At 37.3% G+C, this 26,215-nt stretch overlaps 2 long non-coding RNA genes across 2 annotated transcripts; one reads left to right on the plus strand and one right to left on the minus strand.

Moving 5' to 3' along the window:
- The first annotated feature begins 1,296 nt into the window (after positions 1 to 1,296).
- On the plus strand, positions 1,297 to 12,248 carry LOC122841246. The gene is made up of 3 exons (XR_006372365.1): positions 1,297 to 1,439; positions 11,625 to 11,730; positions 12,055 to 12,248. It is a non-coding gene; the product is annotated as an uncharacterized LOC122841246 (long non-coding RNA).
- Positions 10,762 to 22,647, minus strand: LOC122841245. The gene is made up of 3 exons (XR_006372364.1): positions 22,585 to 22,647; positions 22,307 to 22,464; positions 10,762 to 11,723 (listed from the first exon to the last, which is right to left on the minus strand). It is a non-coding gene; the product is annotated as an uncharacterized LOC122841245 (long non-coding RNA).
- Between the last annotated feature and the right edge of the window lie 3,568 nt (positions 22,648 to 26,215).

The following is a 26,215-nucleotide window of genomic DNA, read 5'->3' on the forward strand; positions in this document are numbered from 1 at the left end:
AGAGATAACTTAGTGGTGTGAAGTAAAAAAAGAAAGAAAAAACTTTGTTAACAAATACCATCTTCTAGGTAGGACCATCTGTTACTAGGAAGTTCTGGGTAGCCTAATTTGAAACAGCATATGTAGTTTCTCTTGTAATAGACTTCTGTTTTGAGTATTTGCATAACTGCATGTTGCGTGATCCCTGTGGTAATAATGTCAGGAAGGACGATGCATTCAATGAAAGTACAGACGCACCTAAGTTATGATGCAGAAAGAGGGAATTCATTTGACAAATAATTGCTTGTCTTCATCGCTGAGCTTTCTACATACTGAATATTTATGTAATTAATAATTTTGAACTTTGATGCAAGGTGAATAAATAGGAAAGACAAAAAAATCTAACTCATGGCTAATTTATAAATGAGAATTAGCAAGAATGTAGGAAAAATGACGGTAGTTTTGGACATAACAAAATCTCAAAACATTTCTAGGTTTTGCTTCAGTTGATCTATGCTGTGTTTACGTATTTATATAGTTCTATCTTTTCTGAAACGCAATAAAAATGCTGAAAATGTATCAAGTATGTGCAATCTGTGTTGCAGGTGACAAACTGGTTAAAATACTGCTGAAGTTTTCTTTGCAGAAAGTTCCCATATTTTACAACGACATATTGTGGTTTATTTGGAACATCCTTGTGCAGACACACACTCATATTAAGTGAATTAGAGCAGTTAATTTATTTCCCTCAGTGAAATACTTTTATATAGAGTAATACAATGATTTTAAGCCTTTATTATAGTTAATTATAATAGTTTTTTTTTTTACTTAAAGAATTAAAGATTAGAATATTACATCAGAATAATAATAAAGAAACATTTTAATACAGAAAACACTTTGAATCTGACATTTGAGAATGGAAAACATTTTTCATTTATTTAATATGACTGTATTACATGTGGATTGAGAAATAGATTATTATAACTGAAGTAGCATGTGCTAAGTAGTAAAAGTGGAGCAGGGTTATATTTCTTCCATACATTTGCCTTTTCCAAATGTTTTGCAGTCCAGGGATGTTTATATGGTCTGGGTGGCTCTGGAGATCATAGGGTGGCCTAAATCCACTGTGAAGAGGGGCTTTACCTCAATACAATCATCATTAAATTGAGCAAAGTGCCTGTTTTAACTAAATTGAGCCAGAAAAATAATAAATCTCATTTGTGCGCCTGATGTTCATGCTACACAATCCTAACTGTCCCGTAGCCTAAGAACACACATGAATGTTTAAATTGAATATGAAATTCTTTCCTCTGTCCACAGCATCAACTTTCAAGCATGGATCTCCTGTCACAGGTCCCCTCCCTACCTCGTTTAAGACCACAAGGCTGAAGGTCAATATTCCACAAGAACATGTTCAGGCCAGAACTGTTGACGTGCCTGACCTTCACCCAACAAATGAGGTTGGAAATGTAAAAATAAATCACTTTTTACAATGTGTTAATCAGCTCTCACACAGCATCTTGAGTCCAAATCAATGTCATTTTTTAGTGACGCCTATTTAAAACAGGAGACCTCGAATGACTTGGGTGCCTATTAAACTGGCATCTGAGCAGAGAACATATGGAACTGCTTGGCTGTTATATTTGGCCAAGGTTTTCAACCTCATCAAATGATGGCTTAAATGTCTTTAAAAGCAGGTGTCCAGGCATGTTACCACAGAAATTAACACATTGATACAACTCAATTACATTGCATATCTTTAAGCTAGATGGTTCACTTTCAAATTATTCTTCAAATTCTCATTAGTTACATGAATATTTTATCATACTTTAACAATATATAATATGCAGAAAGTCCTCTAGTATTGGTAATTCATGTGCTTCATGACCTTTCTTGGTAGATTTTATTTCAGTTGGACAGTACAAACTCTTCGTCTTGCAGATCTGAGCACATCTCACCAAGGTTGACACCAATGCAATGGAGCAATCAATTTCCTGTAGATCTACAAGATTTGCCTCCCTTGCTGTCAAACTAAAGTGAGTAAAGTTAGAGCATGCAGACCAGATGTGAGCCAAGGTGTCCGTCCTCTCAGGCTAATCAGATTGATTAGGGGCGGTAATCTGGCGCCTTGGAACTGGACTTTATGCTCCATGAGGCTGAGTAGTGAGAACTCACAAGATGGCTGGATGTTACACAGTCCAGAACAGCTTAGGCTAGCCTGCATGTCCAGTGCACTGACATGAGAATGGTTTGGTAGAGCAGGGTTATGACTACAGCATTGTGTGTCTGTTTTAAATCAAAACAGCAGACTCAAAAAGACCCAGTCGTATGGGTACATGGGGCTTTCACAGACCATTCTTCAGCATATTTTTATCCTGTGTTTTGATGTAATATTGCGCCTTTTCAACTTCACTTCCTTCCATCGGATGAAACTGCCCAAAAACCTAAAATCAAAGCAGTCGGTATATAAGAGTGGAGCCGAACTTATAAACAGGCGCAGCAACAGGAGGTCTTATTCAGCTCCGGCCTGAATTTCAGAGTTTGAATCCAACCCATTGAAATGATTTCAGGAGGGATGTGGGAATTGAGATACTTGTGCTGACAAGCTCGCCCAATGATCAGAAAAGGAAATGCTGCTCTCAATGACCTTACTGTTACCCTTAGAAATGCTGCATAGGTCTCCCCTATTTCTGATACCGGTCTGAGTCTTAAACTTCCAATTCAGGAACTAGCCTTCCTCTCATTTCCTGCCTGTGCAACAGCCGTCTCCTGTTCAAATTATGCCTCCACAGTAGACATAGTTACATTTTCATGTCTTTCTTCTCTCTGTCTGCATCTAATTCTCTTTATAGTTTTGTTTATATGGAAAGAAAATATGCTAACAACGAATATATACTGTGTGAGTTTCACAGCTGCGCAGTACATCAGTAAAGAGTTTGGCTGAAAATTATGCATATAGCTGGAAAATTACCATTTAACCAAGAAGTTCTCTCTTACATAAAGTGAGACATAAATCTTTGAAAAGATGATGAAAATGAAAAGCACTATTCATTTAAAAAAAGATCTGCTTTTACTTGCATGTTTTTTTAAATGCTGAGATGAAAATTATTTACCGGTATACTCTTCTAAGTAATATCTAGAATAAAAGTTTGTTAGCATTACAACAATGAAACAATTCATATGATTAAAGTCATGTTGCCACTAGCATTTTGATAAGAAGCAAAATATTTTGAGATTTTTCAGTCTAAAAAAAACTCACCATCATTCTATGCATTAACTTTGTTAAAATCAACCTGGAATTTTGAATCATAAATGTAAATCTGCAAGGAGTAACAATTATTTTAACAAGTTGTTGCTTTGGAGGGAAAATACTGAAATTTTCTCTGCATAAATTATTAAAACTTTGCCCTGGAGAAATCTGGAATACATAAATTTATTTTATTTATGAGCAGAATGAGTTGTGCTTACTTCAGATTTGTCAGAAATAAAATGTCATCATTCAAAATGAAGATCTTGATTTGAATTATACGGAGCCCCCTAGGGGATATGGGGATTTTTTTTTTTTTTTTGCGTTCCCTCGCAATACTTTTGCGTTACCTCGCAAAACTTTTGCGTTCCCTCGCAAAAACTTTTGCGTTACCTACCTCAAAAGTTTTTTGCGTTCCCTCATAAAAGTTTTTATGCTCCTCGCAAAACTGTACTGATCAGTTATGCGGCATAATTGAATACTGTAAGTCTTTCTTACGGTGGCCGCCGTACTTTCTGATTTAATATAAGGTTATGTAAGGTTTTTCCATGAATGTTAATATCTCGTTGTGAAATATCTGAAGTGTTATATCTTTCTTTAGAATGCAAAGGCACCACAAACCTATGATATAAACAGAAACCTTCCGTAAAGAAATATAAATACTGTACATCCAAACTATATTTCTGAGTTATTATCGCGGCGTAATAACTCATCTGACAGTTTTGATTGTGTCGCTGTTGTGTTGCTTAGCTAAATGGTTTAAAGAGCTGCTTTTATGTTCAGTTTCATCTCAACCCTAACAGACATAAACATGCAGTAAATATATCGATTTTCAATCAGTTTTTTGCACCAAAGACTTCATAATAATAAACACGTTTTCACGTAGGCTCTGTAAGAGCCATATGAATGTATATTTTGGCATGCACGCGACTTTGACACTTAGGTGGTGGGTGTGGGAGTGACGTCATCAAGTATGAATGGGAAGCTTACTGGCCTGCTGGTTTGTGTGTATGAGGAAACGGTGAGCGGGTTGGTCAGTCCTTGCAAAGTCTGGAGCATAATAATCAAAATGGAATAAATCGATAAATGTGACAGAACAAAGAAGTGGTTTGGAGCTAATTGATACACGGACAGATGAGATTCCCCGAGTTAACCCAATACGGCCCTTTACCATAATTAGTTTGTTGTGTTTTTAATAATAAAACGTGTTTATTATTATGAAGTCTTTGTGCAAAAAACTGATTGAAAATCGATTCATTCACCGCATATTTATGTCTGTTAAGGTTGAGATGGAACTGAACATAAAAGCAGCTCTTTAAACCATTTAGCTAAGCAACACAACAGCGACACAATCAAAACTGTCAGATGACTTATTACGCCGCGATAATAACTCAGAAATATAGTTTGGATGTACAGTATTTATATTTCTTTCCTACTTACGGAAGGTTTCTGTTTATATAACAGGTTTGTGGTGCCTTTGTATTCTAAAGAAAGATATAAAACTTCAGATATTTCACAACGAGATATTAACATTCATGGAAAAACCTTACATAACCTTATATTAAATCAGAAAGTACCGTAAGAAAGTCTTACAGTATTCAATTATGCGCACAACTGATCAGTACAGTTTTGGTAACGCAAGTTTTTATGAGGAACGAAAAGTTTGAAATATAAATACTGTACATCCAAACTATATTTCTGAGTTATTATCGCGGCGTAATAAGTCATCTGACAGTTTTGATTGTGTCGCTGTTGTGTTGGTTGCCTGAATGGTTTAAAGAGCTGCTTTTATGTTCAGTTCCATCTCAACCTTAAGAGACATAAATATGCGGTGAATGAATCGATTTTCAATCAGTTTTTTGCACCAAAGACTTCATAATAATAAACACGTTTTATTATTAAAAACACGACAAACAAATTATGGTAAAGGGCCGTATTAGGTTAACTCGGGGAATCTCATCTGTCCGTGTCAATTAGCTCCAAACCACTTCTATGTTCTGTCACATTTATCGATTTATTCCATTTTGATTATTATGCTCCAAACTTTGCAAGGACTGACCAACCCGCTCACCGTTTCCTTATACACACAAACCAGCAGGCCAGTAACCTTCCCATTCATACTTGATGACGTCACTCCCACATCGGCACACCCACCACCTAAGTGTCAAAGTCGCGTGCTCCTATCATATCAATAATTACTTATTTCATTCATATGGCTTTTACAGAGCCTAAGTGAAAACGTGTTATTATGAAGTCTTTGGTGCAAAAAACTGATTGAAAATCGATTCATTCACCGCATATTTATGTCTGTTAAGGTTGAGATGGAACTGAACATAAAAGCAGCTCTTTAAACCATTCAGACAACCAACACAACAGCGACACAATCAAAACTGTCAGATGACTTATTACGCCGCGATAATAACTCAGAAATATGTTTGGATGTACAGTAGCCTATTTATATTTCTTTCCTACTTACGGAAGGTTTCTGTTTATATCATAGGTTTGTGGTGCATTTGTATCCTAGAGAAAGATATTAAACTTCAGATATTTCACAACGAGATATTAACATTCATGGAAAAACCTTACATAACCTTATATTAAATCTGAAAGTACGGCGGCCACCGTAAGAAAGTCTTACAGTATTCAATTATGCTGCACAACTGATCAGTACAGTTTTGCGAGGGAACGCAAAAGGTTTTGCGAGATAACGCAAAAGTATTGCGAGGGAACGCAAAAGTTTTGCGAGGTAACGCAAAAGAAAAAAAATTCCCCATGTCCCCTAGGGGGCTCCGTAGATTACATCAATTTCTAAGATATGAGAATTTTAAAGAAGAAAAATCACCTTGTAATCCTGAAGCTAATTTTAACCTTTGCATATGGAGCTCTATGGATACAGAATGGAGTCATTTCCAAAAAGAAGTTACTCTTTAGGTGAGGTTTGCTTCTGCATGGTGTGTAGGATTCTATTTTCTTTAGAGAAAATTGCTTTTTTTCAGTGAGTATGCATGCTAGTTCAGTTTTCCCTCTTATTGATCAGTGCTGTGTTTTAAAATCACATCTCCCTATAGTAACTTGCATTACCTTATACCAGACTCCCATTTCTACTGTCTCTCAAAGAAAATATATTACTTTATATTAAAGTTCAATTATAGCTTGACGTATAAGTCCCAATCCTCACCTCTGTCTGACCAGCTGCTGCTGTCCCCTAAGAGCAAATTAAAATGTTATTACCACAGCTTTCTGCAAAACCATTGTCATCATCTTGAACCGAATATACCCAGAGGATGAACACTTCCTTTAAAAAATAGAACCATATAAAGAAATATTCAGCCATGTGGCAAAAAATGCAATTTCATTAAGTGTGAAAAGGCAGTGTTGAAAACCCAACAAACACATCACTGCCACATTTTAAACAGCTTTTCCATTGTTTCTGAAAATATGCTGAACACCATATCAGTGTTTCTGCTACCATGAAAGCAATAAAAGTGAAAAGTTAAGTTTATACCACCTCTTGAAATGGCTGTGTTCTGTCTCTTCCACATCTTTGCATTGCACCATACGTATGCGGGAAAACCACACATGTTCACAAATCGACATATTCTGCCTGATAACTATTTTAGTCTCAAGACTATAGAGGTTCTTCTTCTGGCTCACTAAACCATGTGCAATTATCATAATTTGTCGAGGTAACCATGAGTGGCTTGTGTCTGAATGTCATGACATTTTGTCTAATAGGTTTATTCACTCCAGATTTATGTGTGTGTGTGTGTATACATGTAACTCCAGAGACAGTTCTACATGACTTACGGACTCAATGCAAATGAATGTGGAGTTTAAGATGGATGACGATGTGTGGGAATCTTATTTTAGTCAACAGTCAAAATGAACCAAAATACGAGTCAGGCAAAATGACAGGCAAAGTCCCCTCTGTAATATTTGTTAGGAACCCACCTTGTTAAAGTCAAAGATTGTTCACCCTGTTGCACAAACCACCCACTGACCTTGGCTCACTCACTGGTTAAACACACAACACAGTTACCCATTCCCAGTCATATCACTGTTGTCTATGAGGCTTTGAGCACCATGTGAACTGGAGCCTAAGGTCTGTATTTTAGATATCATGTAAAATGTATTTTAGTAAAGAATACAATATACATTTTCATGGAACTTTCTGAAATTTTCTTCCCAAAACTTTAAGTTTACTTTTTGACATTTACTATATACTTTCTAGAACTCACAAGAGCCTTTTTTTCTGGAACTTCAAAATTAACTTTCTGGTTTCTTTTACAAAACATCCCAGGTGCTTTTCTGGAAATTTTATGGAACTTTCTGTGAACTTTGAGCAAATTTACTAAGCAATGTGATCTAATCTACTGCAATGAAAATAAAATAAATTAATTAATAAAGCATAGGGCAAGAGTTTAGAACTAAACTGTTTCTCTCTATGACACCCTTACACATGTTATATGAACAGTTTTGGTCTTCTTTCATTTTGTACACAGGCAGTATGCGTAATCACCAAGTAAGAAAAGAAATTGAAAAGAATTTGATACTTTATGCAAAAGTTCTCACTCCTTTGTGCATAGAAATTACTGTCTAGACTGCACAGAGTCTGTCTCAGGTTATTATAAAAATGAGAATAATTACATTTTGAATTTAAAAAGCAGCTTAGTTTTCAGCATCTTACAACAACACAATGACACAGTAGAAAATTTGGTAACATATGTTACCAAATAGTGTTTAAATGACAGCGCCAGGGGCTGAGGCTGTTCATTGTTGTCTCTGCAAATAGGTTTGAATTTCCTTCATCATACCCGAGCATCTCATTATACTGTTTCAAAGCAGCACACATGTACAAAGTCTTATAGAAGGGTAACGCTGGTCTTCCTACCGCAGAGAGCCTCAGACTGACATGGTGGCCAATAAAATCAAAAGTACAACATCCCCTATTGAGTTTCATGGTCACATTTGACATCAATCATTGATGTCCCGGGTCAGCATTGCGATTCTATCCACAGGACTCCTCAGATCATTCCCTCACACTCCTCAGCAAAACAGGCCTCTACATCACTCCTTCACTGGGAGGGCACTTACTGGACATGAGACTGTTATTGCCAGGAGTTGAACAAACCCCACAGAGATCTCTTTAACAGTGTTCTTCAGTCTATGAGCAGGAAAAGGACAGAACCTGCAAGCGAGCCCTTTTTTTTTTCTCAAAAGGGGAGAAAATTGTGTTGACTTTGGAGTCTCTTTTGTTTCCCTTCATCCCAGGAGTGAGGGGTCCAGTAATTTTTATAGGCCATACGGCTGACATTTTGATTTCAGCAGCATTCTTTTGACTTTGATGTCAACTCCCGTGATTTTCTTTGCAAGAGACATTTTGAGATGTCAGGGTGGTATGTGTAATATTTACTGTATTTACCTTATGCACTATGCTCTTTGTCCTGAGAGACCACTTCAGAGTGAAAGATTAGAGCAGAAAGGATCAATCACTGGAACTCCACTTACATGATTTCTATGTTTTCACACCCAAAGTTGCCTTTCACTCCCATCCTTGATCTTATAGTTCTGTGATTTTTAAGCACAAGTCAGAATTCTCTCTCCTGCATTAGAGCCATAAGACAATGAACATGGGAAAAGCCTGTAATACATCATGTCAGTACAACAGGACAAAATTAAGTAAAACGTTTTATGTTGGATATTACATTCGCAAGTCAGATGGCAAAATGTGTAAACGTATATGCTGTTAAAATACTTCATTTCTGGTGTATATTTTTATAAAAGCAGTTGCAGGTGCTAATGTCAGTGTAAGATTAATTCAGATTTGACACACGATGCTGTGGTGCCAAAAATCAGAGGTCAGATTGTGCCATGCTTTCGTTTTTTCCATCTTGCACATGTGAAAGACCATGTGGAAGCAATTTTTCTTTGTTAATATGAGTATTATTTTAATTGTTGTAATTACAGGTTAAACTGTTCAACCACTCACAAGGTGCTCAGCAGGTTTTGACAAATGGACAACTTGACTTTTTCTCTGCTGTCCATTTCACCTCTGTACTTTTCCTTCAGCTACACCCAGAGTGAAAATTACAAAACCTTGGAGTCTCTACTCATGAATGTTTCTGAGGAAAATCTACACATTTCTGAATGGGCATTTGTTTTAAAATAAATAAATAAGTTTATGTATTATAGTAGTTGAGAATGAAAACTTACATGCCATCTAAACAGTAGATTTTCAAGTGTCCTAATACTGTTTTTAAAATAATACTTGAAGCCCAATTCCTGGATACATTATCCTTTACCGATTATTTTTGGATTGTTTATGTAATACTTGATGCCTTTTGGGAAATGTTAATTATGAAAAATAGATTTTTCTTGGACGGAATTGTTCATCATTTAGTTTTGACTAAATTTAAACTGGCAGAACATGTACAGTGACAAACCATGATGAAACGGAATAAACGGAGAATATAAAATTGTAGGAAGTTAAATTGATTTGATAAACTTGATTTGACTTAAAAGGCTGATGCCAAATCAGATCAGCATTTTCTTTTTGTTCTCTACGGTCATTGCTGTTATAAAAAAAATTGCATTTTAACAATCTAAGAAGAGAATGTCTTGTTTAATTTTTGAATGTTCTAGTTCACCTTTTTATTTTACCTACATGTTTCCCCTGAAGGGAAGTTATGTTGAAGTTTTAGAGTTTTTCTTGCAGAAACTGACTTTAATCTGAAACTTTAAAAGATAACTCCATTGTCAAGGCTTACTTTGACAGAAAAAAATATATAAGAAAATATTTACGCTGGCGAATATATTTCTTGCCGCATTATTCCCTAAAATCCGATGCTAGAGGCTCTCTTTCCCTGATTCAGCTCAACAAAAACAAATGGGACGAGCTACCCCATAGAAATGGTGCACAAATTGTCAAGAGAGAGATTTGTTTATGTTTGGTGAAATGTAACTTTATTTCTTTTTTTGCCTTACATGCAGCCTTTACAAATTCCTTCCCATAAAGAGCATCTAGGTAGATTGTCACTTTTCTTTGTTTGTCCTCGCTACCAGAAGTAGAGTCCTTATCTGCTTGAACTGACCCCAGAGGCTCATAAGGTTCTTTTAAGCAGGATTTTCAGGAAAATAGTTTATGTAAACTGTATTAGACTCTTTTTTGTGAGAAAGTGAAAATGGTAATTGTCCACATTCCAACATTAGCAATATATAAACTATGGGGACCATCAGCTATAACTGACCCAGCTGCTAGCAATTTGTGTAGCAGATAATAATCGGGCTGCATGCAAAGCAGTGGTCCTGTGTCAGGCATTAGGACTGTGGTTCATGCTGTAAGGCATTTGAGACATTAATAGAAACGGTTGGTTTAGTTTAAATAACCTTGGACAAGACGAAAAAGAAGACCTAGTCTAGCCAAATGTACAATATCAATTCAGCAGCAATCCAAATCCCTCACCAAAATGAACCAAGGTACAGATCCACTCAAATTGTACTCTGCACAAAAAAACACATGGATATTCAAGCAAACGCCCATGTGACATTTTAATACCATAACACATTTAATTTTCAAAGCCAAAGACATGAACATTGATCATAGCTTGCACTGTTTGAAATGACCAAGGCTTGTTAAAACTTTTCATATAATTACTTTAGGTCAGTTCTAACTTAACTTTCATGATGTCGGATTGATTAAAAAAAACAAACAAAAAAAACAAAAAACAGAAGTGTTTATGGGCAGAACACAATTCATGAGAGTCAAACAGATTTTAGACCCAAGTGTAAACTAAATACTAACAGCAACATGTATAAGAACAAGTTCTCCATAGCAGCTATGGCAAAAATCTGAATGTCTTCACCACAGCATGACACAAACACCAACTGTAGTGACCTTCCTGGTGATTTATGTTCCTGCTCACCATCATTCAGGGCTCTTTTCAGCATATGATCACCTCTTGAACAGCTGGGCGTCAGTCCAACCCCGTAGACTGTATTATGTGTCCTGTTCTTACATGAATGATCTGGTATTATTTGCATCAGATGGAAACTGAAGCAACTCTTTTGCGTTAAGTTTGCAGGAAAGCCTGATGTTTACTTTTAAGATTGTCACAGGACTACAAGTGAAATACCTAATGTGAAGATTGAGAAGTAGATGCATTCAAAACTGTTCTATCTTTAAAAACCGACCCTATATTTTAAAAATTTAAAGTAAATATAACCAAAGTAAAATCCTGAGTATTTATTCCTAATATATTGATAGAAATAAAATTTTAATGAATGCCATAATTCATCTTCATTTTATCACTAAGAGAGATAACTGAACCTTCATCAGTTGATAGCACAAGAGCAACCACTGATTTGGACGTTTCCCTCTGATGCTGTGATTTCCCAACAGGTGCTGGCCCAGTTGGAGAGATTAAGTGCCCAGTGTCCTCTGATTCTGACTTCCTTGGAATGTCCCACAAGTGGCGGAAGACAGGCCTCTCTTGAATTCCTGAAGAGTGGGTCGATAAGGCGTGACTTTTTATGGCAATTTCTTAGGGTATAACATACATGAGTACAGAAAGACAGTAAGACAACATGCTATACAAAATATGTGCCTTTGTTGTTTCCCTGTTAATCAATTGCTTCCTTCTATGTAGTGCAAACATAGCTAGTTCATAAAAAGCTTTTTCTGCTGCTGAAAAACTTTGTTTTCCATCAACACAGATTATTAGATTTTGAATAGGACAAATACTAGACAATTCTAATACATCAGTATAGTTTGACCTAAATTATTCTATTTTAACTTTGGCTACATGTCAGAAATGTTGTCTTTCTTGAAGGTAAACGTTTTCTTCAACCAAGACAAACCACTGTTGGTCTCCCACTTGAGGCGCTTCTCACATCCTCCCCATTGCTATGTGCTGCTGCCAACTCCTTCTTTCCAGGAGAACCTGCTGTGAATGCAGAGGCTAGTAAGATTGCCATTGAAGACGGAAGATTAAATATTTTTCTGTAACAGTAAGTTGTTTTACTGACATTAACACAGCTGCGGCCAACCGGCAATCTTGGTCAGCGCATACACAAGTACGATTGAAAGCAATAAGACTTTCCTCCTGACTCTGTTTGGCTGTTTCTCAGTCGGAGTATTTCTGCAGATTGCAGAAGGGCCACAGGAAAGAGGTGGAGGGGAATTATTTTTTCAGAGATCACCTGTGATATGTTATACTGTCACGACACAGTGACATTTTTCACAAAGTTACCTGCTACAGCTTTAGGGGTTATGAATACTTTTACAAGTAACTCCAGCTAAAATGGTTTGCAGTGTTTCCCCAGAGTTCATCTTGTAAATAACAAATTCAGTGCTTAAAAATTACATGAGGGCTACACCTGTTCTGACACTGAACTGTTGAGCTGGATACAAAGTGCAACCAAAAGAGAATACATTGAGTTTAATGAAATAAGTAAACCCTCCTGATGCAGAAAATCTTATTTTTTTCTCAATCATCGGTAGAACAGAAACCTGAACCAAAGACACGCCATTTCATCCATTTTCACCATATTTGGACTAAAGTTTACTATAAGTATATAAAAGCATTAGTTTCTGCCTGACAGTGACACTGAGCACAAATCCAGTGATGATACCAAAGGAATCCTATGTACATTATGTTGCAGACTGGGTAAAGAGAGGTCACATGTGCTTTGTGTCCCCCTGGGAGTCTTTCATGGCAAGACGAGAGCGGTGCCTGTATTTGAGGTGCAGCTTGTGGGCGCCACACAGATGAGCTCATGAAACGCTATGCTGTCTGCCTAACCGGGGGTGGGGCGTGGAGGGTGATAGAAGAGGGCATACTTGCCATCAATCACGTAGGGCGGAGCTGGGACCTGCTGCTCCTGGACGAGTCCAACTAACTGATGGAACATGGGCCAAGGCCACATTAAAGGCATTAGGTGTCACCCCTCAGCATGAGAAGTTGGGGATGGAGTCGGGAGAAAAGCTGAGAGGATAACAACCTTGAGGTGTGGTACCACATAACCAAAGAAGTGTAGCTGAGCATGGAGACAAAAAGAGGAGTCAACACTCGGGCAGAGGAGGGAAAGATTAGAGAAAAAAAACAGCTATGAAACTTGAAGAGGACAGAAAGAGACTTTGTCAGAACCTCCAGCAAATTTCAGAGCTCAGTCTATGAACTTGTCACCTTTGGTCACATGTTATATTACTTGAAAATTAATATGCTGGGTTTTTTTCTTCTTTACATGTGTCCATGCTTACATTTAGTCAGGAATTAATGTGAAGCACTGAGTGTGGGGTTGCTGTTGTGCCTGTTATGAGCTGGGCAGCACTGTGACCCCCTCCCCCTGTGTGCTGGCAGCAGTTACAGACTCTAGGTGAAACAGTCTGCCGGCACACAGCCTCACACTTAGGGTATCTGGTGTTGACAGACAGGCTGCAGAAATACCAGGTACCAGTCCATCAGCAGTCAGTTCTGGAAATTCGTTCGAAGTCATACAATCCTCTTCTAACTGAATTGTTACTATGGTAGAGTTCTGAAATTATTTCACAAAGAAACAAACAAAAAAGAAAAGAAAAAAAACGGCCTTTAAAGTACATAAATTATAAAATATTATTCCAAGGGGGTATATCTGAGGACCAAAACAGTTTTTTTTTTCAGTCTAAACCATTAAATATCTAAAGCCATAAAAAGAAGCAAAAAAAAAATTACAGAAAGGACAAAGAAAGGGCCTGAAATATCACATTATATCATATTGTTCATGCGGAAATTTTATTACTTTATCTATCAGTAGTAGGTCAAAAATTATGTTTAAAATAATGATGAGGCCTTCAAATTTATTAACGTACTTGATAAAGAAGAGAAGAATTCTTAAACGAAAGTGGATAGTTGCTTTTTACATTTACTTGAGTAAGAATATGTTGAAGTAATTCTATTGTAGCCTTTCTGTTATGTCATTCATGTCACAAGTGAACATAGATTTACTTATTAGTAAATTAAAATTCTGATCAAGATAAAAGAAAAAGAACTAATGCAAGAAAATGTATCAGACACAATTATTTTTGATAATTCATAATTTTAATGAAAACAGTTATTTTTCAAGGTGAAATTTTTTTCTCCGAAATCTAAATAAAATTTGTTAAAATGTATGTTTTTTTTTTCTTAAATTCTCAGTCTGAAACCATGCAATTGTTAAAAACTGTTGTTTTCTTTAAAATTTTGTTTTCGAATTACACCATTTAAAAAAAAAAATTTTTTTACAGAAAGTGCCAATATTCCATTCTCCACTTTAAACCAAGGTTAGCCACACTTCCATGTCGATCATTTCCATAACTTTGCAATTGTTAACTATTATTTGCCATTTAAAAGTAGCACCTGCAGTGCATAAATCTATAACAAACTCCCAGACCAGTACGTTACCCTGTAATAAGCGTCACCAAGCAGACCGGGCAGGGGAGAGAAAAGAATGGCTACTGTATGAGTTTGTAACAAGAGCCAGCTGTTGATGGCCATGTGGGCCATGCACCGGCAACGTGTTGCTGGAGAGATTTGTGCAAAGTGAGACAGATCATAAATTGAACTGGTTGGGTAGAGCTGGTTTGGTGAGTTTAGAAGCCTGCCAGCATTTGTACAACATTTATCCAGACCAATATTAATCTGCAGTACTACAAGTACACATATTTATGGACAAGCTTGTTTATTTAATCTCATGCTCCTTGTTTTGCAATTCAGAAATTAAATATAGCGTTTTCATCGTTAATTTATTATTGCATGTGTCCCAAAATTCTACAGATGGAAAGACTAAATTCCCTTAGAAAGAAACTGCTCTGCTTGAAATATACCATCTCTGTAAGCACTTGGTGTTCTGATTTGACAAGTTGCTGGATTTGCTCCATAAAACAACAGGTCAGGATCATGGCCGCTGTAATAATTTTAGAAGGTTGGGTGGCATTTTACAGAGCTAAAGCTGCTGCGGAAGAATTTGTCTGTGTCCTCTGCTTAAATGATTACACCAGAAGGAGTCTAAAATAAAGCATGTGGGACCACATTTCCTTCATTTTTCCCCGCTCAACGCCACATGCAAACATGTGATGCTGTGTGTAAGTATGAAAAGGAGAAGTGAAAAAAGAAACAATTCTGTCTTAGCAATCACTGTAAGCTCTACATCATGTTTATTAACAGTACTAAATCAGTGTCTGCTCGGGAGGGGAGCTGCAATTCTCTTGAGGAGGTTGTAGACTGACTTTCCCTGGGTGAGTACACCATTGCACATTTGGTAATAAGCAGAATTAGAGTTTTAAAGCAGGTCTCTGGATTTTCTCCAACGATATTTAGTTTCTTCTATCAAAGGAGCAATTTTTCAAAAAAAAATTCCTCTAAGGTTCAAAATGACCATGGCCTTTCGTTTTCTTATTCAGCCATCTTGCAGTGCATTACCCGCAGTCAGTTTGTGTGTGCAAGATTGAAGTCAGTACAGGAAATGAAGTTCCAAAAACTTATTCTGAGACAAATATAATTGATCTACTAAAAATCTGCTTTTAAGGTACTTTTTACTTGCATATTATCTTTAGCTCCTGTATCACAACACTCTAGGGGCTCTCTGTGTGGGCTTTAGCTCACGGTGTATTTACACATGTAGGCTTTAGTGAGGTTTTTTTCCTCTAACAGTTAGTTGACTATGTTTGTATTACTGCTGTGTGGATATATGATCTTTGTCAGGTAAAAACCAGCGATAAGATTCTGGGATATAGTCTACACCTGTTGTCTTACAATAAATGTCCCTTAGATCCTTTGAAACAATGAAGATGGATGTTAACTTATGGTGTTAATAAATGTTAGTTTGCAAATAATGTCAATTATGCCAATGCTATGTTGTACTAAAGACACATTGCTAACACATGTATGTTTTATTCATGCTTTTTTTTTTTTTACCTTATTAGTGACTTTAAGGTATGAAATCACCTTTGATCAGCTACTAAGATGTTCCTCAACCTTTTAAAAGACAAGAAAGCACCATGTTGATGAAACTTAGAGAAAATGGCCCCGGAAACAATCTTTGGGTTCAATTTCCAAAATGGTAGCACTAATTGCAAAGTGTAGCAAGAGTCCCTTACTGGTTGGGGTATATAAATGCTAGACCTCATAGTTTGATTTCAATCAGTTACTAATTTTTTTCTTCTTCTTCTTCTTTGAATTTTGAAAAATCTCAAGGTTTTATCCATCATACATGTGCTAGCACCTTCATCTAAGGTGATGAGGTTTTAGGAAGGAGCTGCAGTTCATTGATTGTGTTTTGGTAAAGTTGTCTAAAAATCAAATGGTGCTCAGGCCAAGGCCAAGTCATAATCAGCTTGTGGAACTTTGCTTTTGGTAAAGCTTTACTAATCATTTAGAATTATTTCTGATAATCCAACTTTAAATCAACTATAGTTAATCTCAATAATGGAGCTTCACAGGCTTTTATCACAAGCCCTACTGTATCAACACTTCTGATGGCTGCTGACCTTTTTTTTTTTTGTTTTAACAGGAATGTTGCTTTTCAAGTTAATGATATTAATGTTAAACTTTTGGAGGAGATCTGCACATGCTTTGCTAAAAGGATAACATCCAAACAAATTATAAATTTTGTTCTAACAAGCCTCATTTGTTTCAGAAACCCATCCAAAATGTACTTTTTGGACTGAGGACTAAATAAATATTAATTAAATTCTACAATCAAAATATCTTCAACATTACACTGACAGATCAACTAATTAAGAGTTCCTGTCTTTGAAAAGGAACTGCGGTACGACTGACATGGTTGTTGACTAATCTGAAGCATGCAGTAGCATTTACGAGGGATGAAGAGGTGCATGAAAGGTGCAAGGGAGCCTGGGCGAGGTGAGGGTCGGCTTGTAAGGCCTCGAGGGCGAGGGATGCTGTGTACTCCTCACCCGGGCAAAGGTTCATTCCGATCATCTGGGCCAATCTGTTCCAGACGTGGTAAATGACACATTATTGGATCCAGACCTGACAAGGGCTTTGTGTATATTACATTACCAGACACCAGGCTCACTTAAGCTTCATTACCTTCAGTCCTCCTCCCCACCAAGAAAGAGAAAAGGGAGAGTGAGTGCGGGGAAGAGAAAGGGCAACTTAGATCTTACCCCAAGCCGTACACAGAGGGTGCGTTTCCCCCCTCAGGTCAAGCTTATACTCTGCACTCAGCTGCAAATCACACAGCTCTCTTTTTCACCCTCGCCTCCTATTCTTTTTGCATTCTGTGCTGCAGAGGCCTCTAGTACACCAACAGTAAAGCCCACCCAGGAACACCCAAGATGATCCTGCCCACAGGGATTTTTAGGGAGATATTAGAAACACACCGAGGAGGTCGCCCTGCACTTCTTTCTTCCCACACTGACGGAACAAACCGAACGAGGTGATTTGAGACCGACAAACTAATATGGAAGATGTTATAAGCAGAGTTTGCTTTTATTAAAGTTAAAATATTTTGTTTAAACAATTTGGAGGCCAAAGGCTTTCTATTTGCCCTAAAATTAACCTACCAAAATTATCTAATCAATTCTTTGCCAAAATCTTCACAATATAGTGTACTAGTGAGAGGTATCTTTATAAGTCTTCAGATGTGATAAATGCCATAAGAATCTGGTGGATTTGTCTAAACCCTTTTATTTGGATGATACTTTTACATCAACACCTTTACTATATATTTCTGATAAATAGAAATGAGTATAGCTGCCATTCTATTCCTTGAAATAAGCTGCCAACATATATGTATCAGCAGAAATGTGCAAACAAACACTACTCAGATAAACATTCCATGTTGCTGTCTTCAAGTTTATATTTCTTGTATCTGTATTCAAACATTTGGCTGCAATCTATACATGCAAACACAGTGACACTAAAATACTTTAGTGGCATAAGCTTACCTCCTGTGCTGCAGTATCTCATCGACACAAAGAAGATTTATGGCCTATAGTTTGGCTTCCTATAACACATGAGCAGCCAGATCCCTTTGCTTTTGACTCGCAGAGGCCCTTATCGCACAACAAACGGATCTATTTCCTCTACATAGATGACATTGCCAAATTTCTGTTGCATCACCTGCCGATATACAAGGACAGACAGTGCTGCAAGAAAAGCCCTTCTAAAGATAGGTGGCTCCAGGAATGATAACTGAAATGTGTACTCATAAGGGTCAGTGAAGATATATGTGCCACAAGGATTATGGTTACAGTAAGAGGCCCACAGCTGTAGCTTCTTCAGTAGTCAGAACGAGGTCGAGAAACCACTTTTTGAACAGTTGGCCATATGCAAGATTAAAAAAATAAATAAATAACAGCTGCGCGTACTTGTAGCACTTTAGGTAATACCACATTTTAAGAGTTAAAAAGAGTATTCAGAAAAATTATTAATTAAAAATTATAATTTTTATCCATTCAATTCCTGCCCATAAAACTTAATACAGAATTTGCATTGATGACATTTAAATACCCATGAATAATTTGCAAAAATACTGCAAAACTTTTTGTAGTGCGTAGCATTTTTAATCCTAAACTGAGCCAACCCTACATTGGTCATATACGTGTCTGTATATTCATAATACTATGAATATACCACTGTGTACCTAAAAGGAACATCTGCAACTTCATTGTAGATAACGTTTTATTGCTTAAATACATATATATATATGTGTGTGTGTGTTATAATCAATAACATTTTATATGAGTTTAGAGAGATTTTAATTTCTTCCAGTCTAATAAAAGAGCAATTCCAGCAGTTCAAAAATCTTTGTTATTCTGCCCTTCACACTCTTTTTGTGTCTGACATTATATGTGTGTGTTTGTGTGCATGGGCATGTGTGAGGTTAGATGGTCATGGAAGGCAGCGCGAGCAACTCTGTTCCAGCTCATTAGCTGTGATTAATCGGTATGTGAGCTTTCCCATGGTCCTCTTTGCCTGCTGGAGACAGACCTCACCTTGGAGGGCACAGGGAGCTTTCATTGCTGCTCTGCTGCTGTTAACAGACTGCCACATGTAAGAGGGGCTTGCATATATTTCACTCTTCTCCTATTTGCTGTAGTTTTAGATGTGCATATATATGGGTTACTTTTGAACATTTTGTTGAAATATCGGTATACGTCCTCAACTTTTAGACATTATTTTTATTCATAAATAAATCATATTGTACATTAATTTAAATAATTACTTTATAACATCAGCAGCTTTTAGAGAGTTGTTTATTGCTGCTTATTGATGATTTTCTAAAATCAGCAATGTAGTAAGGAAAATGTGAAAAAAAACCCCTTAGGAATAAAAAGAGAAATATAAAATATGTTAAAGATAATTAAAGACATAAAGACATTGTGTGCTCTCATGCAAATTCCCTTCTACCTGGGAACATTGTATTCCATCTGACCTCTTTCTGTAAAAAAAAAAAAAAGAAAAAGAAACAGCTTTGGTCACATACAAATATACATTGATGTAGGTCTCTTTAATTAAGACATAATAAATTTAGTAAAGCCTTTGTTTTTTTCACTTATTGAGGAAATGTGCTCTCTAATCCAATGATACAAGAACCATCTGTGTAAATTTTTGCCCACTGAAGATGGAAGCTCTGTGGCTGCAGCAGTGCATTGTAACTGCTGTGAACAGTGGTGAGAGGATTGTGGCGAACCCTGCGATTGGCGCAAAACATTCAAAATAGGGGATCTCTCTTATCATCATTCTTCGTCTAGTATTCCTCCGAAAAGTAAATAAGTCTTGTTTCTGTTGGGTCTCCTGTTGCCCACACACGCTCTCACTGACATAACAGGGTTATTCTCATATGTGGACATGGAGGGAGTTGGATGTTTGATCCCGACTGTTCACTGTCATGCAAACAATTACAGAAGCTATTTTATTACACATGAAAAAAAAAAATGTTTCCAGTTGTCTTACTTTAGTATGTGTATTGATATATCCAGAAAAAAAGGAACTGTATCCATAAGACGTTTAAATATCATTATTTTACCTTTGGAAAGTCACTAAGGATTATTCAAGCCTGACCTTTCTCCCCCAAATACAGGACTAAAATTAACAGAGAGTCACTGCTCAACCCGACTGAGCCCAAACTGAACCTTGTTTCACTTTTGTTTAAATCCTGTGTTCCAAGATAATTCAGACACAAATATGCTTAAAGCTGCAGAGGTTTCTTAATTTCCTGTGTGGGCCACACACCACCACACAGATCCCTCTGAATACAAACCGCGCTCAGAGACCGTGATACACAGCCCGCTCTACTGTCTTACTGTAAAAATAGATACTGGTGAGGAGCTCTGTCTTCTACCAATGGCAAGTTAACAAAATAATAAAGTCATAATTTGATCCTTCTCAGCAAAGACTTTTCTGGTGTACACATATTTTTATTCTTCCTGAGACGGAAAACCAAAAGCCACATTTTTGCATATATAAACAAAAAGAAAATTAATACACTTATATTAGGTGGCAGTTAAAATCCAGGACGTCTTTATTTGCATTGGTTCTCCAATGCATCTCAGTCAAGAGAACCTGATGAGTGATCCTCGTGTCATATGTAAGCTTGAAAACAGGGAGACATGACAGTACACTTTTCCTAATTTCATTTTCCTAACCAGAGGTTTGTTTGATTTGTGGAACATTAGCTTTCTGTAAAAGCTTGCGGGGGCAATGGGCTCCCGCAAAGCAAAAAACACATTAAAAATAAATAAAACAAACAAAAAAATCCGACTTTTAAATAACTTTCTCATTGTTTTTTATAGTCTATGAAAAGAAATATCCCACTTATAGTGTACAGTATGACAAAATACAGCTGCATACTGACACTGAAGTTATTTGATACTTATGATTGAGTAAAATTAAATGACTATTCAGTTTTTAAAGCTCTGTGTATTGACTATATAAAAACAAAAACATGCTTTTTCCACGTCTATGTTCACTATCACTGGTAATTTCTCTCTTTAATTACCAGTATAAAATGGTATTGATATGGATAAGGATTTCTGCAAATGTAAATAGCAGATTTACATTTGTGATCTGAGAAAATATGTATATTTTTCAATGGGATATTATCTACATAATGTCAGAAAACAATCCTAATCAACCCACAGAACACCTAACCTGTATTGCAATTATAAGGGACTAAAGAGTTGGGAAACGCACAGCAGCAGGAGACAGCCTCAAAACCTGATCCAAACCAGCAGAATCACAGAAGTCGAACAGAGCATTCATTGTCTGTGGCTCACACCTCTTAGCCCAACTCTTTGTCGCCCCCACTAAGCTCAACTCTTAATGATAGCCATTATAGTACATTCAAAAACCATATATCTTAAATGTAAATTCTGCAAATGATAAATAAAAATCACTCCTTGTCTAATTAGGGCTTTCTTAATTTAAAACCTACTCAGAATGTGTCTGCACAAACTCACATACATTGGACAACGACACAATGGCATCTTCATGCACTGTACAGGAAACACACATTCATACACCCGATCAGGCACCAATGACTTGAGTTATCCAGAAATGGAAACACATGATTGATGTGGGTTGATTCATTTCCACACTTTTAAAAGCTCCATTTTATCCCTGCAACCAACCAGGCTGAGTGGTCTCCGCAGTTCAAAGCCTGGCATGGACCTGGCCTTCCTACTCAGGGTTCTCTGGGACAAGAGTGTCTTTATTCTGCATCAGGGGCACTGGTGCTGGTGGCGGTGGGGATTCCACACCTGTGTTTGCTTCTTCCCTCGTAATTGGGAGCTGTGTGCTATTTTGAGCCTGGAGTACAAAGTGGCTCACTCATGAGGTACTCAGGGTGAGGAATTCTGGCTCCCAGTTTGTTGTGGGCGGAAAATCTGAAGGCCTGTGATTAGCCCTGCAGGGTGCACATACGCCCGCGACCATGCAACGCTCGCAGACAGAGATTGAAAATTGAGAACCCACTGCCTTGTTCTGCTGAATTTATTTGAAACACAGTTTCTCCATTCCAATAAAATAAATATTGGCATAGGCCTATAGTATAGCTTAAATATTAGAAAAGTTTACATGAATACAGAGCTTTTCCTACCTCTTAAATGTTTCACATTTTTCTGCTCTCCTTGTGTGTTTACCAACACAATTTAGCAGTAAGCCCAACTCCAATAAAATGAACGCCTGAGTCCGGATGCAGGTTCTTTACTTCCGCTTTATTCTGGTGATCCAACTACTCGTACAACATGGAGTAAACTGCAACATGAAAAAATAGCTGCATTTATTATGTGTAGAAAAGAGTTAAAACAAGGAACACATTCTTAACAAATAAGATATTAAATAAAATCTACTCTTGAATATTAAATGAAAACTTACTGACGGTGATGTCGATGACGTAAACAAAAGGCTGACTGTGACAGATTCACCTCCTCATGTGTGACTGAGTAAAAGAAACCTAACAAAATGGCTGACTTCCTGTCACAGACCTACCTTGACCTTCAAAATAAAAACCTTATTACTCTAACACAAAAATTAAAGCTATGAACCTATTTTACAATAAATTAAAGGACAGAACACACATTTTGTAACATATCACAGTTATATGTGTCAAATGACTGACCAACATAAAGCAACACATGCAATGAAAATGATTCATGATTTTAAAACTTTTCAAAAATTCAAAATCAAAAAAGTTTCATGGGATTTTGCATTCTTGCAAAATCACATTAAAATGTTTTGTTTACCTTTCAAGGTAATTAAAGCTGCTAAGCTTACAGTTCGAGTCAAAACATATTTTTGACTATTGTTCTGACAAAGAACTTCAATCTCGGTCAGATTACATCTTCTGAGAATATCAGCTGGATTAAGGTCTAAGTTTTGACTGAGCCATTCTCATGTAAGTATGCATTGAGTTTGAGCATTCAAAGAAGCTCTGGCTGTATGCTAAAGGTTGTTGTCTGATCATAAGATGAATATCTGCTCAGATTTTGTCCCTAAAAGTGCTTTCTCCCAGAATTGCTCCGTATTTAGCTCTAGTCATATTCCATAGACTTTGACCTGTGTCCCTGATCTGTGGTACTGAAAAAAAGCACCTCTGAGACTTGATGCTGCCACCAACAAGTTTCACCACAGAAATTGTGTATTCGCAATGATGGGTGGTGATAGCTTCCCTGAACACTCAGGATTTTCAAAGCATTATTTTCTTCTCATGACCAAAGCACTTGCATAGACTTTTATGAACTTTTCTGAATATAAAAATGGCCTTCCCTTTCTTATGAGTGGAAGACCTCCACAATCCCACCAACATGCCTTCCTTTGAGGAAGCTGAGCCTGGGGACTCTGGGTCGGGCTCGCCAATCTCTGGGAACGAGGTCACCGAGGTGGTCAAAAATCTCCTCGGTGGCAGGGCCCCGGGGGTGGATGAGATCCGCCCGGAGTTCCTTAAGGCTCTAGATGTTGCAGGGTTGTGTTGGCTGACATGACTCTGCAATATCACATGGACATTGGGGGCAGTTCCCCTGAATTGGCAGACTGGAGTGGTGGTCCCCCTGTCAAAAAGGGGGGCCGGAGGATGTGCTCCAATTACAGGGGGCTCACACTGTTAAGCCTACTTGGAAGGACTATCCAGGGGTCCTGGAGAGGATGGTCCGTCAGACAGTCAAACCTCGTATTCAGGAAGAGCAGTGTGGTTTTCGTCCTGGTTGTGGAACAGTGGACCAGCTCTACACCCTCAGCAGGGTCCTGGAGGGTGCATGGGACTTCACCCAACCGGTCTATATGTGTTTTGTGAACTTGGAGAAGGCGCTCCACCGTGTCCCTCAAGGAGCCCTGTGGGGGCTGTCAGGTCCCTGTATGACCGGTGTCAGAGTCTGGTCTGCATTGCCGGCAGTAAGTCGGGCTCGTTTCCGGTGAGAGTTGGACTCCACAAGGGCTGCCCTTTGTCACCAATTCTGTTCATTACTTTCACGGACAGAATTTCTAGGCACAGCCAAGGTGTTGAGGGGATTAGTTTTGGTGGCCTTAGGATCGTATCTCTGGTTTTGGGGGTGATGTGGTCCTATTGTGGTGATAATAAAAGAGGTATTTTAATTTTTTATCATGCTCATAATACATTTATTTAAGTTGTACATTATTTGGTTTAAATTCCTCCTATCTTTCTGGCTTATGGATGTTCTTTCTTTTAAAACAGTGTAAAAACTTACTTACCAAAGGAGAACAGAAGTTTTTCAACATAACAGCTGAAATTACAATACTGAAAAATAGAAAATGCAACCAATCTATCATTTGAAGGGCTATAAAAGTGTTAGTGTCGTGTTTAAACACAACTTATTTTTATTATTTACAAGTTTGGGAACCTACTTGGGTGCAGATTATATGAATAAATTTTGCCAAGATAGTAAATTAAGGACTGTGATATTTTTATGAGTATCATAATAACAGAAGGACAAAGGGAGCAAAAATCTTAGTTATTGTCAGCCAGTGTGCTGTGACAGTTTAGTGTTGGGTCAATCTTAGTGCAGGGAGAACTCCGAGTCAAAACAAACATTCTCCTTGGCTTCTGATGGGACCATGTGCTCACTTTTTCCCACAATTTTTCAGAACAGCTTAATTTGCTGTCATTCCAACTAGGTGGTCATGATAATCAAGATGAAATGTTTAACATGAAATTTTTTCTGAAAATGTTTTCTTTTAACAGGTAAAAGTGATACATTTTGAAACCACATTATAAGGTAAGACAATAATGTATTTAAAGTTTTATTTTAATTCCTTGGGACATTTTTATGAAGGCTGAAAATGTTAAATTCCTCCACTGTTGTCAAGCAAACGCTTCCCTTGTTCACCTTCAAAACAGAGTCCTGTTACTAACCTAGAGAATCCAAATTTTAACTGGCCAGGCAGGCTGGGTAATTTATTACCAAGAGACAGGAATTTTGACAAATCATTTAGCTCTGCAAACTTGGCTGTGACAAAGTTCAGCAATTAGACTCCTATGTAAAGACATTCTCCTTGTCTGTATCGAAGGGTGCAGGATTTATGTGCACTCATAAGCTGGGACCAAGTTCCAACCAGCTCCTCTGCTTATGGGAGCTGGTCTTGAAATATGCGAGATTTTTTACAAATATGGTGGAATGACACATTTTATAGTAACTCTGACCAAGTAACACTGGTCCGCAAGGGAAGAAAGACGGTCAGTGAAGGCAGCAAGATGTGGTGCTGAGAGAAAAAATCAACTTGGTTTTGGATGGGATGTTCTCATGAAATCTCTGGTGAAAAAATAAGGTGTTAAATAACATAAGAAAACAAGTCATTTTAATTGGTTTTATTGGAAACTAACAAACTTGCTATGTAAGCGTTTAATGTTTAAAAAAACTTTAAAAGTACAAACCCCAGATGCATCTCATGCATGTTAAATTTTGACTTTCAGTCAGCAAGCCTTAACCCTCTGTCAATATTTAGCTTTCTTCTAATGGGGTGATTTTATGCTACTGTTTGAATGTGATGGCCAATGAGTAGCTGCCTGCTCAATGTTCAGCTAAATGTATTTAAGAAGATCTCTGGACAATCCATTACAGAGGGAGGAGGTATGAAGAAAAATGTAGAGGAAGATTGTAAAATTTGCCCATGAATTTTCAGTCCCACTTCAGCTTGAATGCTCTTCTGATATGCTCAATTTGCTTAAAAGTGGTATCATTTTCAGACACATAGTGCCATTTAATTGCTGGGTTGCAGACACATGACTTGGATGATGTGCAAAATTTAGATGCAGGTCAGAAAAGGGATTTCTCTGGTTCAAAACAGAGCAAAACAGTGACTACCCTAATACTCTAAACGGGCTGGCACACTCGAGGAGTCTCGAAAAAAATATGCATCTATTTAGGGTATGATCAGTATTTTCTCAGTAAAAAGGACTTATCATATAATCTTGAGGATTTATCCAACGTCAAGGCGATCAATATGGCTAACTATGTGGCGCTGCAGACCTCATATTATACGACAAGCCAGATGA

The sequence above is a fragment of the Gambusia affinis genome, linkage group LG12 (genome assembly GCF_019740435.1).
Source record: "Gambusia affinis linkage group LG12, SWU_Gaff_1.0, whole genome shotgun sequence".
NCBI classification, from domain to species: domain Eukaryota; kingdom Metazoa; phylum Chordata; class Actinopteri; order Cyprinodontiformes; family Poeciliidae; genus Gambusia; species Gambusia affinis.